Source organism: Triplophysa dalaica, chromosome 19 (assembly GCF_015846415.1).
Source record: "Triplophysa dalaica isolate WHDGS20190420 chromosome 19, ASM1584641v1, whole genome shotgun sequence".
NCBI classification, from domain to species: domain Eukaryota; kingdom Metazoa; phylum Chordata; class Actinopteri; order Cypriniformes; family Nemacheilidae; genus Triplophysa; species Triplophysa dalaica.
The window spans coordinates 20,495,242-20,510,394 of record NC_079560.1 but is presented as its reverse complement, the minus strand read 5'-3'; positions in this window follow the sequence as shown (position 1 = coordinate 20,510,394).

Here is a 15,153-nt window from a genome sequence, read left to right as displayed (position 1 = left end):
GACTCTAATTGTAAGATCTTCTCCGTCAGCCTAACTACTTCCCTGCATTTATCACATGTAAAACCCTCGCCGCTGACAGAGAAGGCTAAACTAAACATATGACATGAGGTGCAAGTAACAACAATAGGAATAGAAGCCATAACTCACCGGGTATGAAGTGCAATCCTAACTTAACAAGGTTGCTTGATGAGTCTTAGTATATACGCTTAAAAAGAGAAACAGTTAGCACACAAGACAAATAGGGGGAGATGATGTTCCACAATGTAAACAGAAGGCAAGCTAACACGCTAATATGCTAGCGGCGTTACGCTTCAATTAATATAGATTTAGAAAATAAAGTGAAAGTAAATAATTCGGCAACGACAATGATAAGTAATAATAGTAAAATACACTAATATTAAGACCAGGAACAAATGTGAATCACTTGACATGTAAGGAAAAGTTATGTTGAAAAGTATTAACAATTGTCGTTATGTTCTCGCGCTCTTTCAATGCATCACGTGACAGTCACGTAGCAACGGACAGACTTGTCACCCGCCGCCTGCGCAGAGAGACAAGAAGCGGAAGACATGTAGTGTTCTGTCATTACGTGATAAACGTGGCCGAGCAGGAGAGTCTCAACCCTGTGATAGAGACCGATGTCTCTATCACGTCATGCTCCGAGATGGAGAGCGCTCCATCCCACACGACCACGCATTAGATATGGAGCCGTCCTCACCTATACTTCCAAATGACAGTATTTCAAACGGTGGTAAACACAGACAAATTTCATTAAAGTTTCATGATGAGATTTACGAGTCAGAAAATGGTTTATTATACACATTATATGTATTATATGTATAAATGAGTAATAAAAACATGGCAAAATGGAAGACAGACCATGCAAAGTGCTACCTCGTTGATTATTCAAAACAACAGCCAATGGCAAGTCTCCACAGTCAGCCCAAGCAATAACTGGAGAAAAAATAGGCTTGTTCGACTTCATTCGGCGACGCAAGAATCTGCAGCCGCCTGAAAACAGCGATGCAGTCTGTTTAGACACTTTGTCCGACTTTGATCGCCGCAGCAGCCGTTTTACGATCACACGTGCCAACAAAGTATCGCGAGAGTAAACGAGACCAGCCGCTCAGGTCAGGCAAAGACTGTGAAGGAGGGTGGAGAAGGGGAAAGAAGAAATAAAAGAAAGGGATGATTTTATTCATGACTTTGTCCACCAGCAGTAAAGTTTTTTTTCTTTGCGTTTCATAAATTATCGTAAGAACATTGTTTTCTTTCTAACTATGCATTTCAATGGGAGTAAAGATGATCATAACGTTACTGGTGTCAATCCCACGGTTGGCAGAATTTAAAGTTGTCACTTTACGTTGTTACTGTTTTACGCATTACATTAACATTATTTGTGTTATTCCTTATTACTATTTTAATTTCAGGTCCATGAATGTCCTATGTGTGTGACCAATACGATCTTGAATGTTGAAATTTGAAATGAACATTGTGTTAAAAATATATTACAGATTCTAGACATTTGTACAGGTCTTTTTACAGTTTTAGAGTTTGGGCACTTTTAAGACTATTCCTATTAGTAACAACTAATGTCCCTCATAGCCAATCTTTTATCAATTCCTGGATTCATTCACTCTTCTTTTAGTCAATCCATTTATTTTTGAAAGCTTAAAACAAATAATAGTACCTAGTAGCTGGAATCTGCTTTCAGAAGACATCAGATGCGCTCCAACAGTAGCCACTTTTAAATCCAGATTAAAAACACATTTGTTTAGCAGTGCATTTTCAACCTGACCACTGTGCTGGTTCACACCTACTGCACTTTTATTTCTATCTTTTGTTTCTCTCTTTTTTAATGCACATTTCGAATCCATTTCATTTCCTTTTTATTATCATTTACATCCTTAAGTTGTATTTGTAATGTTAAATCATTGACTTCTTAAAGATGTCTTATGCATTATGGGTTCTATGTGTGATGTATCACCTGTGTATGAAGTGTGACATATAAATGAACTTGCCTTGCCTCTAACTTTTGACTATGATTTGCTCCAGTACACTTGCAATTGTAAAGAAGAGAGAGAGAAGCATTTAAGTCCAAACTTTTATTTTCAATCACTCATAGCCAAACTTTCTTTAATTCCTTGATTCACTCATCCCTCTTATCTGTCTACAAAATGTCACAGGTCGGAGTGGGTCAAGCCAGACTACACCCACCCCTAGACCAGAATCACCCTGAGGAGCGTGTCAAAGGAGGAGGCAGGAGACAGGAATAAAAGAATCACAAGCTTTATTTTATATTTAAAAGTAATTTGAAAACCCTAATCTAAAATCCTCTTCCTTCCTGTTCCTAGGAATCCAAAGCAAGCCTTGTCGGGCAAAGGTGTCAGACTCACGGTAGTGAGTAATGGACGGTGGGTGTCCTAGGTAGGTATGTGGATCGGGGCTCACTTCCTTCTGGCACTGACGCCGGGCTCACAGTGGTGAGTAAGAAACAGGTGGGTGTCCCAAGGGAACAGGTGAGTCGGAGCTTAGTCCCTTCTGGCGCTGACGCCGGACTCAGTGGCGAATAGTGGACGGGTACTTCACACTACACCGATGGGTTTCAGAGCTGCAACAAACTCAGGTCACAAGCTGAGCGGGGCTTTCGCTGTAACAGACAGAATCAAAGCTTCAGACAGCAGTGAACAGACCTCACGGGTGTGGCAGGGGACAGATACTTCACGCTGTGCAGATGGGCGTCAGAGCCACAACAGTAACAAGGTAGCAGTATTTAACTGTTCAACAGTCTATGCAACATCCAGCTGAAATACCTTCTTCCTTTCTGACCAGGACAGAGGCTTTCGGCGGGGACATGTGGAGACCACCAGGCGGAGAGGACACTTTGAGCGGAACACTCCACTTCAGCTGTTCACTGGAACGATACAGCCGGGTTTAACTGTTCAACAGCATGTAAAACCTTCAGAATTGACAGAGCCGGGTTGCCTTGAAGTAATAAATCGGGCGCTTTGTGGTATCAAAAAGCCCTTCCCTGGAGACAGCGGATGAAAGACTGGGAGGAGAGTGCACAGCAGACTACTATTACTTCTCCACACAATAAACCTCACTCCATAACACAAACCGTGTGAATCGTCACTTCAGGCACAGCATCTCACTCGCACACCGTGCATTCGGGCCAGCACTCACCCCTCCGGTCCTTCTCCCACAATATCAAATCTCGTCCGTGCAAGGGTTCAATTTCTCTCCAGAGAAAAGCGGGTGCAGATATCGTCACATTCAGCAAAGGGGAGGACAGAAGTTAGAGTCAGATCAACAATCCACTCGGTGTACTAATTCACTCGTGCCACACACTATCCGAACTCTCAATACCACTTCAGTGTTTAGTGCATATAAACAACGGATCAAATACTCATCACTGGCGTCTTTCCCACTGCTGACGATATTCCTTGAATTTTCCCTGATAATCCTTCACTCTCTCCCAGTCCAGGCGACGAATTCCACTCTCTTTCACTGCCCTTGGGTCCCACAAGCCACACTCTTCTTCCTTCACGATAACTCTTCAGCTGTAATACTCCACACACATTTCCCGATGGGAGAGACCACTCCAGATCAACGGAGAAGGAGGAACAGCACAGGACAGGACAGGACAGCACAGCACAGCACAGCACAGCACAGCACAGAACAGCACAGAACAGCACAGAACAGCACAGAACAGCACAGAACAGCACAGAACAGCACAGAACAGCACAGAACAGCACAGAACAGCACAGAACAGCACAGAACACACGGCACAACCCGACGCAACACAACCCAGCCTTCACTTCCCCTTTGTGTTTTATCCTCTCAAGAATGCTGGCGTGGCCTCAATCAGGCACTCAGAGTGAAGTCCCCACACCTGTTGCCAATCTGCCGGTTAGTTGCCATGGCGACAGACACACACACACAGGCCCGGGGACAGTGTTACACTGGGAGTATCCCCGCGGAAACACTTCTCTGGCGAATAGTTCCGGGGGTTATTTGTCACCCCGTGACAAAAACATACATGAATAAAACTGTTATAGATGAATAATCCTCTTTCTTTAAGTTGTTATTAAAGGAATAGTTCACCCCAAAATGATGTTGATGTATTCAAACCTGTATGACTTTCTTTCTTCTTCAGAAGACAAAAGATGTTTTGAAGAACGTCGGTAACAGAAACAGGCAGTTTTTTATTTCCTCCAACCACTGCTCCTTTGGTACAGCCTCTACAGAGGGGCAGTATACAATCCTCTTATCTTCCTCTTCAATTGTGCCTGGCCGACGGTTCTACTGGGCAGGTGGTATTGATGAGCGAACAAAACACATGCAAAGGTGAACATGTATGACAAGTCAAAGAGGAAAAGTAGAGAAAGCTAAATGTTCCTGACCTGCTGCTGTGTGAGGACCAGAGAGAGCTGGTTCCTACGCTTCACAAGATACTCTGCTCTGAGAGCATTTTTTCACCAGAGTTATCCACAGCCTGAAAAAAACAGTGATGAGCAACAATTTGAGGATCGTGAAGTTGGACTAAACACAGACACATATACACTAATCAATATAGTAGGGATGCACCGAATATTCGGCCACCGAAAATGGCCAAAAAGTGCATTTTCGGTTTTTGCCCGAAAGACTTTTATGACCGAAACAATACGGCCGAAATGTTGTGATGACGAAAACAGAAACCGCGACCTGCACGTGCTTATCTGAAGCAACATGTCTGCGGTGTGGACGTATTTCAGTATATCTGAGAAAGACCCACGGACAGCAAAAAATGTAATGCGGAAATTTCAAAGACTTTCTCCACGTCGGGTTTAATTTATCACCTGAAATCCAAACATCCCGATCAATACGCTGAATATGAGAGGAACGCGGCACAGAAAAGGAAAACGCCTCCAAGCACGCCCACTCCATCTGTGGAGGACGTTTTTGAAAAGGCAAGGCAGTTTCATGATGATGGTGTCAAGGCAAATGGCATTACACAAAAGATTATGGAATTAATTGGCTTAGATGATCAGCCATTCTCTGTCGTAGAAGATGTGGGATTTCGTAGGCTGATCGAGCACATTGAGCCCCGTTATGTCATGCCGAGCAGACGACATTTCTCAGAGGTGTGTTTACCTGAGCTGTTTAATGTTGTTGCAACTCACGTACATGAGCATATAGCTGCAGCAGATATTTCAGCAATCAGTTTCACGACAGACATATGGAGCTCAGACGGGGGTGTTGTCTCAACGCAGCGTAAAAGACGCACTGGCTTTAGGCAGAAGAATAGTTGGCCACTTTAAACATTCTCAGCTGGCCTATTCCCGCTTGCAGTCTATGCAAGATCAGTTTGCAACACCAAGAAAACGGTTCCAGCAAGACGTGAGTACGCGGTGGAACAGCACTTTTTATATATTGCAAAGCCTCTTTGCGCAAAAGCGAGTCTTGGCTGCATATAGCGCAGATCACGAGGTTCCCGCGACATTCACTTCACACCAGTGGGTCTTAATAGAGAACATTCTCTCTCTTCTTGCCCACTTTGAGCAGCTGACTAAAGAGATCAGCTCATCTGATGCACATGTTTCGGACGTTATTCCTTTAATCGCAGCACTAAAGCGTCTCCTAAACAAAGAGGTTGAGACGGACCACGGAGTGAAAACAATGAAAAGAACACTCTTAGAGTTTGTCAGCACACGTTTCACTGAGATCTATTCGGATCCTCTGCGACTGTACTTGATCCGCGTTATAAAGAACATTATTTGGATGCGGAAATAAAGCAGCTATGAAAATGGCTTCACCGGTCTGGCAATTCTACAAGGTGTGTGAAATAGACAATGCATTATCAATCTGATACGTGTGTACTATGCGAATTCCACGATGCGGGAAGCACCCAAAACATTTTTACACCAACAACCTCTTTAGACATTTGAGGGTTAGTCACGTAAAGCAGTGCGACTAGTTTTCAAAGTTAGCCTCGCGCAGAGTCAGCGGGCAGTTCAGCAGCTCGAGCGCAACTCAGATGCAGAGATCGCGTCAACCAAAGATTCATTTTTCTTCCAGTGATAGAAAAATCTGAAGGGAATCTGTCATTTTGACGGACTACAATAAAGGCGATTTTTTAATTCCCCTTTTCATCATTTCGTGTCATTAGAACGTGGACGTGTGTTTCCTATTCATGAGCTAACTCTCAAATGCCTGCTCAGTTTTGCTAAACGCGCATGTGGTCAACAGAGACTCGAGCTGTATATGCATCCATCAGTCCCCGCATACACACAGGCGCGCTGTGGTGCCGTTTTTACAGAGTTTTTACCTCATAAAATAATGTCTTTTTGTATAAATAATAGCTTTTAGTAAGTGGAAAAATGTCTCTCACTGCGTTTTCTCTGTTCACTGAAGCAGCACATATATGTGAACCGGGACAACAAAAGAAGTCTTCTGGGAAAAATTTTCGAAATTAAGATTTTACATCATTAGAAAGCTGGATAATTATGCTTTCCATTGATGTATAAATTGTCATGATATGATCATATCTGGTGGAGATATACCCGTTTACAACTCTGGAATGCGAGGGTGCAAAATATTCAAAATATTGAGAAAATTGCCTTTGAAGTTGTTATTAAAAGGCCCTGTTAATGGCCATCCACTCATAAAAATAAAGTTTTGATATATTTAGCATATTGAAATTTACAAAATATCTTCATGGAACATGATCTTTACTTAATATCCTATGATTTTTGGAATAAAAGAAAATTCGATCATTTTGACCCTTACAATGTATTTTTGACTTTAACTAAAAATATTCCCGTGCTACTTAAGACTGCTTTCGTGATACAGGGTCACATATGACCAAACCACAGCTTTCTTGTTAGTAAAAAACACCTTTTACAGGCACCTGTCATTGTTATTGAATGGACATAAGAACATAAACATTTGCTTGTAATTAGATTGTTATTTTATGTCCGACAACTGAAACATTGAATAATAAATGAAAAGTCTAAGTCTAGCACAACCTCTCCTCAGCTGTCAGTAACAGAGACATTTTTAAAAGCATCAACCCTACTGCAAGGACAGTAAGATTATGAATATCAGATTATCAGATAAAAGAATGTAATAAATTTGCATTGATCACGGCCACTTTACATTGTGGAAGACAAAGGGTTTCTGGGACTCATGTCACATGCTGCTATGTTTTATGGAAATATGTGGTAACACTTTCCTTGAAGCATGTATGTTTAATGCATTATAAAAGTAGTTTTCAAGCATTGTAATGCACATTTTAATGCAATGTAATGTCTAATAGATAATTGTTATTACAGTTAATACATTATAACACTAAGCAATTCATTGTAACACGACATATATTAAATTGCTTATAATTATTTTCAACTACATATAATGCATTACAACACACATTATGAATATTAATAATGCATTTTACCCTTTAATAACTCTTTATAATGCATTATACATAAATACTCAGTGTTACCAAATATGTAACTAATATTCATTTGATAATTCTTGACACTTTCTCTTCTGGTACTGAGAAAGCTTCAAATAGCTCCTATAATCGGTGATCGGTATCGGCCGATACAGCTTTCAGTGATCGAGGATCGGTGATCGGCTCAAAAAATCCTGATCGGAGCACCTCTAGTCAATAGCTGTGCTTTCTTCAGGATCAAGTACAGCTACGACCGCAGCTGCACCTAACGATTCAGTGTATATAATATGTTATTTACATACCGCAGACTCATAAGTAGACGCCGAGGTGCATGACTGTGGCATGGAGTCAACAGCCAATGTGGTGGAGGCAGCAGCTAGGGAGGAGAGAGACTCAGAGGAGGACAGAAAGCAGGAGGAAACAGAGAAGCTTGGTTCATCTGAGAGACTCGATAGAGTAACATCCAAGGTTTGGTCTTCATCGAAGCCCTCGTCTTCTTCGTACCCTCCTTCATCCACATCCTCAAGCATGTTCTCGGTCTTCTCCGAGTCGGGATCCACCACGAGGGGCTGTCCAGTCAGACTCAGGAGAACAAAAAGAAACACACACATACATGACTAATGATATTCAAACCATAACACATAGATCAAATTGTAATTCAACTTCTGTGTTTACGATTACAATAATTGTAAACACGTCCATATCCCCAGTGAGAAGGGACTCTGGCTTGCTGGTCACTCGCCCGATCCTGATTCCACCTGTTCAAGCCTTCCAGGAGGTAGAGCTGGAAATTCAGAGCATTTGCACTAGTTCCTATGGAGAAAAAATATACCAATTGGAAAGGACATGATTTTCTATCTGAATAATAAATACATCATTAAAAACGAAATGTATGTAACGTTATGCGAGATACCAACCTGGAATGAACCTGTTCAAGTGGTAGTGGAAAGACTCCAGGGATGCGGACCCTCAGCGATACCTGGTCAGGATGATCCCCGCCTTTGAGGTGGTGCCGACTTTAGTGTAGAGCGGCATTCCTGGAATGTCCTGAATGCACCTGACATGCCGTTTCTGCACACGCCAGATGTGCTCCATGTGCACCTCATCCAGCAGTGGCACACCCATAAGGTCTCTCCCGTTTGCCCCACCCAGCTCCTGCAGCAGCTTCTCGATGGGGTGTATTGTGGCCTTCTCATTGCGTGTCCTCCTGCAGCAGTAAAGGCTGAGCTCTTTCTTACCAATGCTCCTGTCCACCAGGAGGTCAGTGATAGCTGGCACACCCTCCTGCATCAGTTGTCGTCTTTTTGCCTGCCACAACAGGCTGAGGTCTCCTCCATCCCCATCAAAGATGAAGGCGGACAGTATTTCCATGAAGGTGGGGTTGACGGGATGGGTGTCGGTGGTGCAGCCCACCTCCTTATAAAGTGCCAGATGTCCAGCCGTATGAGGAGGTCTGGCCACTTCCCAAACCTAGACTGCAGCTTGCTGGTTTCCCCCTCACTCACGCAGCAGCCACAATCCACATAAAGCAGGACTGGGGGAGGAACGGCCGAACGTACCCCTCCATGACACCAGCAACCATCCAGTCCAGTCCTGGCCCCTCCTGCACCGACAGGACACTGGTCAGGATCAGTCTGACCTCGTTGCCAATGGAGGTTACCCAGAGTACTGTCCCCAGTCCATGAGCAGCCAGCTTCCTTGTGATCTGATATTTACAAATGTAACAACATATTCATGATGTAATGTTACCGCTGACAACAATATTAACGTTTATCCGCAAGACCTTACCAGCCATTTCAACAGTAATACATTGGCAACACTATTGCCTTCCAGTTACTGTAGGTCTTTACAGTAAACTACTGCAATGACTGTTTGAAGATACATCATTAAATGATCTTTTAACTCACTTAAGTCACACGGTCTTAGATGAACCTCAACTGTGAGTAACAGATGAACACATAAATCTGTCAAGATCTCACCAGAGGAGAATAACATACAAGCGCCATTAACATTTTCACTTATTACAGACACCACTTTCACTTTATTTCTGTCATACTTCTACAAAAGCTCTTATTGAGATTTAACAGAGGTTAAGCTCTAGTGCATAATGGTTTCATTAAGATTTTCACTTTTGAGTCGCTCCAAATCTGTATGAATGTATTTGTTGTGATGAACACAGTGAAAGATATTTGGTAGAATGCTTACTGTATAACCAGACAGATTTAGCCTCCGATTGACTCCCATAATATGAAAATACAATAGTAGTCATAAGTGTTAATTTCAGTGTTTGCTCCTCTCCTCAAGGGGGCGCTGTAGTGGGAAAAAAGGCGGGGTTGTTTTGTGACGCTTTGAGCAGGGCTCTATGTTTGGTTTCTGGGAGTTAAATAAAGAACTGTAACGTAACATTTTTGCCTGGTCATTGGATTTAAGATTACGGATTAACATTGGTAGCAGAGGATGGCTGCTGGAAGCTACAAAATTCCCCCACAATTTGATGAAAAGAAGTCGTACGAAAGTTGGAAAAATGAAGTGCAGATGTGGATGCGTGTTACGGAGCTGGAAAAAAAGAAACAAGCCTTGGCTGTTGCTTTATCGCTCACAGGGAGAGCAAAGGATGCCACCCTGGAAATATCAGCGGAAGATTTGAACAAGGATAACGGTATGACAACAATTCTAGAAAAACTTGACTCTGTGTTTTTAAAAGAGGAAAAAGATCGCCAATACGAGAGGCATACACTGAATTTGATCGGATTACAAGAGAGTACGGCATTTCTATGATCGATTACATCGTTGAATTTGAATGCAAATATAACAAGCTACTTCAGTTCGGAAGTATACTTCCTGATGCTGTATTAGCATTCAAGCTCCTTGACACCGCAGGACTCGATGTTAAAGACAAACAATTAGCACTCACTGCTTGTCCTGCTCTTACGTTTGCTGACATGAAGTCAGCACTGAAACGAATTTTTGGCGAAAACCATATGCATGAAGGTCACAGTAATGATGGCTCCGCATTTTTTACAGAGGCTAACAGGAAAGAGAACAAGTCACGTTGGCAAAAACAATCAAAGGCACAGCCAGGAACAAATCCACTGGATAAATATGGTAGGCGATCAAAATGTGCCATCGGTCAAAGCACATATCATTGGGTAAAGGATTGTCCTCACAGAGGGGAACATGCTAAGATAGCAGAGGACTCAGAGCAGTGTAACATCACACTGTTTTCTAAAGAAACTTTATATGACACAGAAATCTTTATGGTGGAATCCTTTGGGTCAGCAGTAATCGATACATCCTGTACCAAAACGGTTTGCGGACAAAGATGGTTTGATGTCAATCGACTAAAATCAGCCGACTTACAAAAACTGGAGTACATAGACAGTGCAAGGGCTTTCAGATTTGGCGATGGAAAAGTTGTACATTCTACAAAGAAAGTCAAGATTCCAGCCACAATTGGACAGAGTAAATGCCACATAGAAACTGAAGTAGTTCCAGCAGATATCCCATTACTTCTGAGCAAAACTTCACTAAAAAGAGCAGGTGCAGTCTTGGATCTTCAGAATGACAAAGCCATCATGTTTCACCACCCTGTTACCCTTGAACTCACCTCATCTGGACATTACTGTGTAAATTTAATGTCTAAAGATATCTCATGTGATACTGAGAAGTGTGAAGATGAAGTTCTAACTGTAACAGAGAACATGACTACAAAAGAGAAAAAGAGAATACTCTTAAAATTACATAAACAGTTTGGACATGCCTCTGTGGATAGACTTAAAAAACTACTAGCCAGTTCAGGCAATCAGGATGAAGAATGCATTGTGATCCTTAAAGACATGGTAGACAACTGTGAAACATGTGTAAAGCACAGCCGACCCAAACCCAAACCTGCTGTAGGACTCCCCATGGCCTCAAGCTACAACGAAACGGTGGCTGTTGATCTGCATGAATTAGAAACAGGAGTGTGGTATCTCCATGTTATCGACCATTTCACACGATTCAGTTCTGGAAGCATTGTGACTACAAAAAAAGCAAGAGAGATTGTGAAAAGCTTCATACATTGCTGGATCAGTGTTCATAGCCCACCGAGGAGACTGTTCAGCGACAACGGAGGAGAGTTTAACAATGAAGAAATGAGAGACATGGCTGAAAAGTTCAACATTGAGGTAAAGACCACAGCAGCTTATAGTCCATGGAGCAATGGTCTTTTAGAGAGACACAATCAGACTCTGACTGAAATACTGCTCAAAGTGAAACATGACAACAGATGTGATTGGAGAACTGCCCTAGACTGGGCCCTGATGGCAAAAAATGCAATGCACAACGTACACGGGTTCAGTCCTTACCAGCTTGTTTTTGGACAAAATCCAAACCTACCATCAGTTCTCACTGACAAACCACCAGCTTTGGAATATTCCAGCGTGAGCACATGGGCAGGGCAGCATATTTCTACCTTGCACGCTGCAAGAAGAGCGTTTACAGAAGCGGTGTGTTCTGAAAGAATTCGAAGAGCCCTACGAAAACAATTAAGACCCACAGATGAAAGATATGAGTCGGGTAACAAAGTGTACTACAAACATGCAGGCTGTACACAGTGGAAAGGTCCAGGTGTCGTCATTGGCCAAGATGGGGCAGTGATTTTTGTGAGGCATGGAGGAACTTATGTTCGTGTGCACTATTCAAGACTCCGAAAGACAAATGACAACCACACAGACAAGATGGAAGTACAAAAACAACAAAATCCTGGGAAAGATACACGTTTGCAGCTCACAGAAATTGTCGAAATGGATGTTGATAGCATAAGTGGGAGCATGGAAAATTCACAGCAGGGTGAGGAATGTGATGATACATCACAGCAGGATGAGGAATGTGATGATATATCTACCCAGCCAGAGGAAGATGTGAGAAGTTATAAGCACAAACTTAAAGTTGGACAAACAATAACCTATACAGACAGAGAAAATGGTGAGGCTCGGACAGCAAAAATTCTCGGCAGAGCTGGAAAACTTACAGGCAAACACAGACACTGGTATAATCTACAGTACACACAACCTGGGACTGTTGCTGGTGTTACTGGATCTGCTAATTTAAACCAGGTAGATGACCTACAGATTGTTTCTCCAGACACCACAGTAACACATTATGATCAAAATGAGTGTGATGTTTTCATTACTGAAGATGAGATTTTTCATTCAGCAAAAAAAACAGAGCTGGATAACTGGAAAATAAACTGTGTGTACGAGGAAGTTAAGGACAACGGTCAAAAATGTATCAGCACGAGGTGGGTGTGCTCAGTCAAAGAAACATCTGATGGTGTAACGCCTAAGGCTAGGCTAGTTGCAAGAGTTTTTGAAGAGATGAATGTCAGTGACCTTCCTAAAGACTCACCTACTTGTGCTTCAGATTCTCTGAGAATGGTTATGGCAGTCATATGTCAGAAGAAATGGTAGTTAAATTCCATAGATATCAAAGCTGCTTTTCTGCAGGGAAGAGAGTTGACTAGAAATGTCTACATTCGCCCTCCTTCAGAAGCACAGTGCAAAGGATCCCTGTGGAAGTTAAACAAATGTGTGTATGGTTTGGCAGATGCCTCCCTGTACTGGTACAACAAAGTCAAAGACACTTTGCAGCGTTTGGGAGCTCATGTGTCTCAAGTTGACCCTGCAGTGTTCTACTGGCTGAGTATCTCCGGAGAGTTAATTGGAATTCTTGCTTCTCATGTTGATGATTTTTTATGGGGCGGTTCTGAAGCTTTTTCCTCTTTGGTTATCCCACACTTAAAAACTGCTTTCCAGGTTGGGCGAGAAGAGCACCACAGTTTCAGTTATGTCGGAATGGAGATCACATCTGAAAATGGTGATATACATGTGCATCAAAATACATATATAAAGAATCTTCATCCCATTGTTATTGATCCAGTCAGAGCTGTGCAACGTGAAGCTCCACTAACAGACCACGAAACCGACATTTTGAGATCCAAGATTGGACAAATATTGTGGGTTGCAAGACAAAGCAGACCAGATGTTGTATGTGACACATCTATCCTTGCTTCTTCCACGAAGAACGCTACTGTTCAGACTTTGCATGATCCTAACAAGCTTGTCAGAAAACTTAAGTCAGAAGATGTGACTCTAAAGTTTCAGAACCTAGGAAAAGCAAGCTCAATGAAACTGGTTGTGTTTAGTGATGCTTCATTGGGAAATCTTCCGGATGGCGTTACTCAAGGTGGACACCTGATTCTGTTGATGGGAGAAAATGGAAGATTCTCACCGGTCTCTTGGCAATCTAAAAGAATCAGAAGAGTTGTCAGAAGCACTTTGGCAGGGGAAACCTTGGCTCTTGCTGATGGCGTTGATGAAGCGATGTGTCTGTCAGCACTCTACTCAGAAATAACAAATGGTAATAGTTTGCCAATTGTCTGTGTAACTGACAACCATTCACTTTTTGATGCTGTGAAGTCTACGAAGTCAGTTGCAGAAAAGAGGCTTCGTCTCGAAATCAGCAGCATAAAGGAACTGATTCAGTCTGGAAGTATCCAGCAGATCCTTTGGTCTGCTACAAAAGATCAACTTGCAGACTGTCTTACAAAAAAGGGGGCATCTTCATTAATGCTTTTGAAAGTTCTCAGTAAAGGAGTATGGGAACACAAATAAACATAAAACGCATTATGTTTTTTTAGGAGAAATTGCCTTAATGTTCCAAATGTGTTATTGTTCTCCCTCTTTGATTTTTTTTTGCCTTTTTCTTGTAATTAAATAAATAAAATAAAAGAGGGGAGATTGTTAATTTCAGTGTTTGCTCCTCTCCTCAAGGGGGCGCTGTAGTGGGAAAAAAGGCGGGGTTGTTTTGTGACGCTTTGAGCAGGGCTCTATGTTTGGTTTCTGGGAGTTTAATAAAGAACTGTAACGTAACATTTTGCCTGGTCATTGGATTTAAGATTAACAATAAGTGACAGAACTGTTTGCTGTCCTACATTCTTCAAAATGTCGTCTTCTTTGGAAAATACATGTTTTTCTATGGTAGTCAATGGGTGTTGAGATCTGTTTTCTTATAAGCATTCTTCCAAATATCTTTCTCTGTATTCATCAGAACAAAGAAATGTATGCAGACTCTTGAAGGTGAGCAAATGAACACAGAATTTCCATTGTTGGTTGAAGTATCCATGCTGGTGATCAGTGTGTGCTTTGGTTTGACTCTTGAACCTTGACCTTCTTTTGAATTGCTATTTGATTCATATTTTTCAGTAACTGCATTAGTGTTTTGTAACGTACACTTATTCAATCATATTGAAAAGCTGTTCAATTTATATATGTTTGCCTCATAGCTGAAACTGCATCTGATTTAAATCATAATTTAACATTTATGGTTCCAGCTGATGGAAAGCTCTCTGTAATATGAGTTATTGGCCATTGAGGCACACTTATACACTCGACCAACAATCCTCATTAATGGTGGAAAACAATCATGGATAAGTTTTGAACTATGCGCACAGCAAGCATTGCAGCATGAAGCGGTTTAGTTGATTGTCACCATTGTCGAGATTCAAGTGTGGATTGCTGATGTCTCTGTGTATACTGCTAGTGCAATAGTTGAATTTTTGTGTATTTATCAGATCAGCACTTTTTGTAAACGACTAAAGCTGAAGCACATCGTTCATTTGAGACACACCACTTCGCAACAATCTTCCACCATAAAGTAACATTGTTTAGAACACA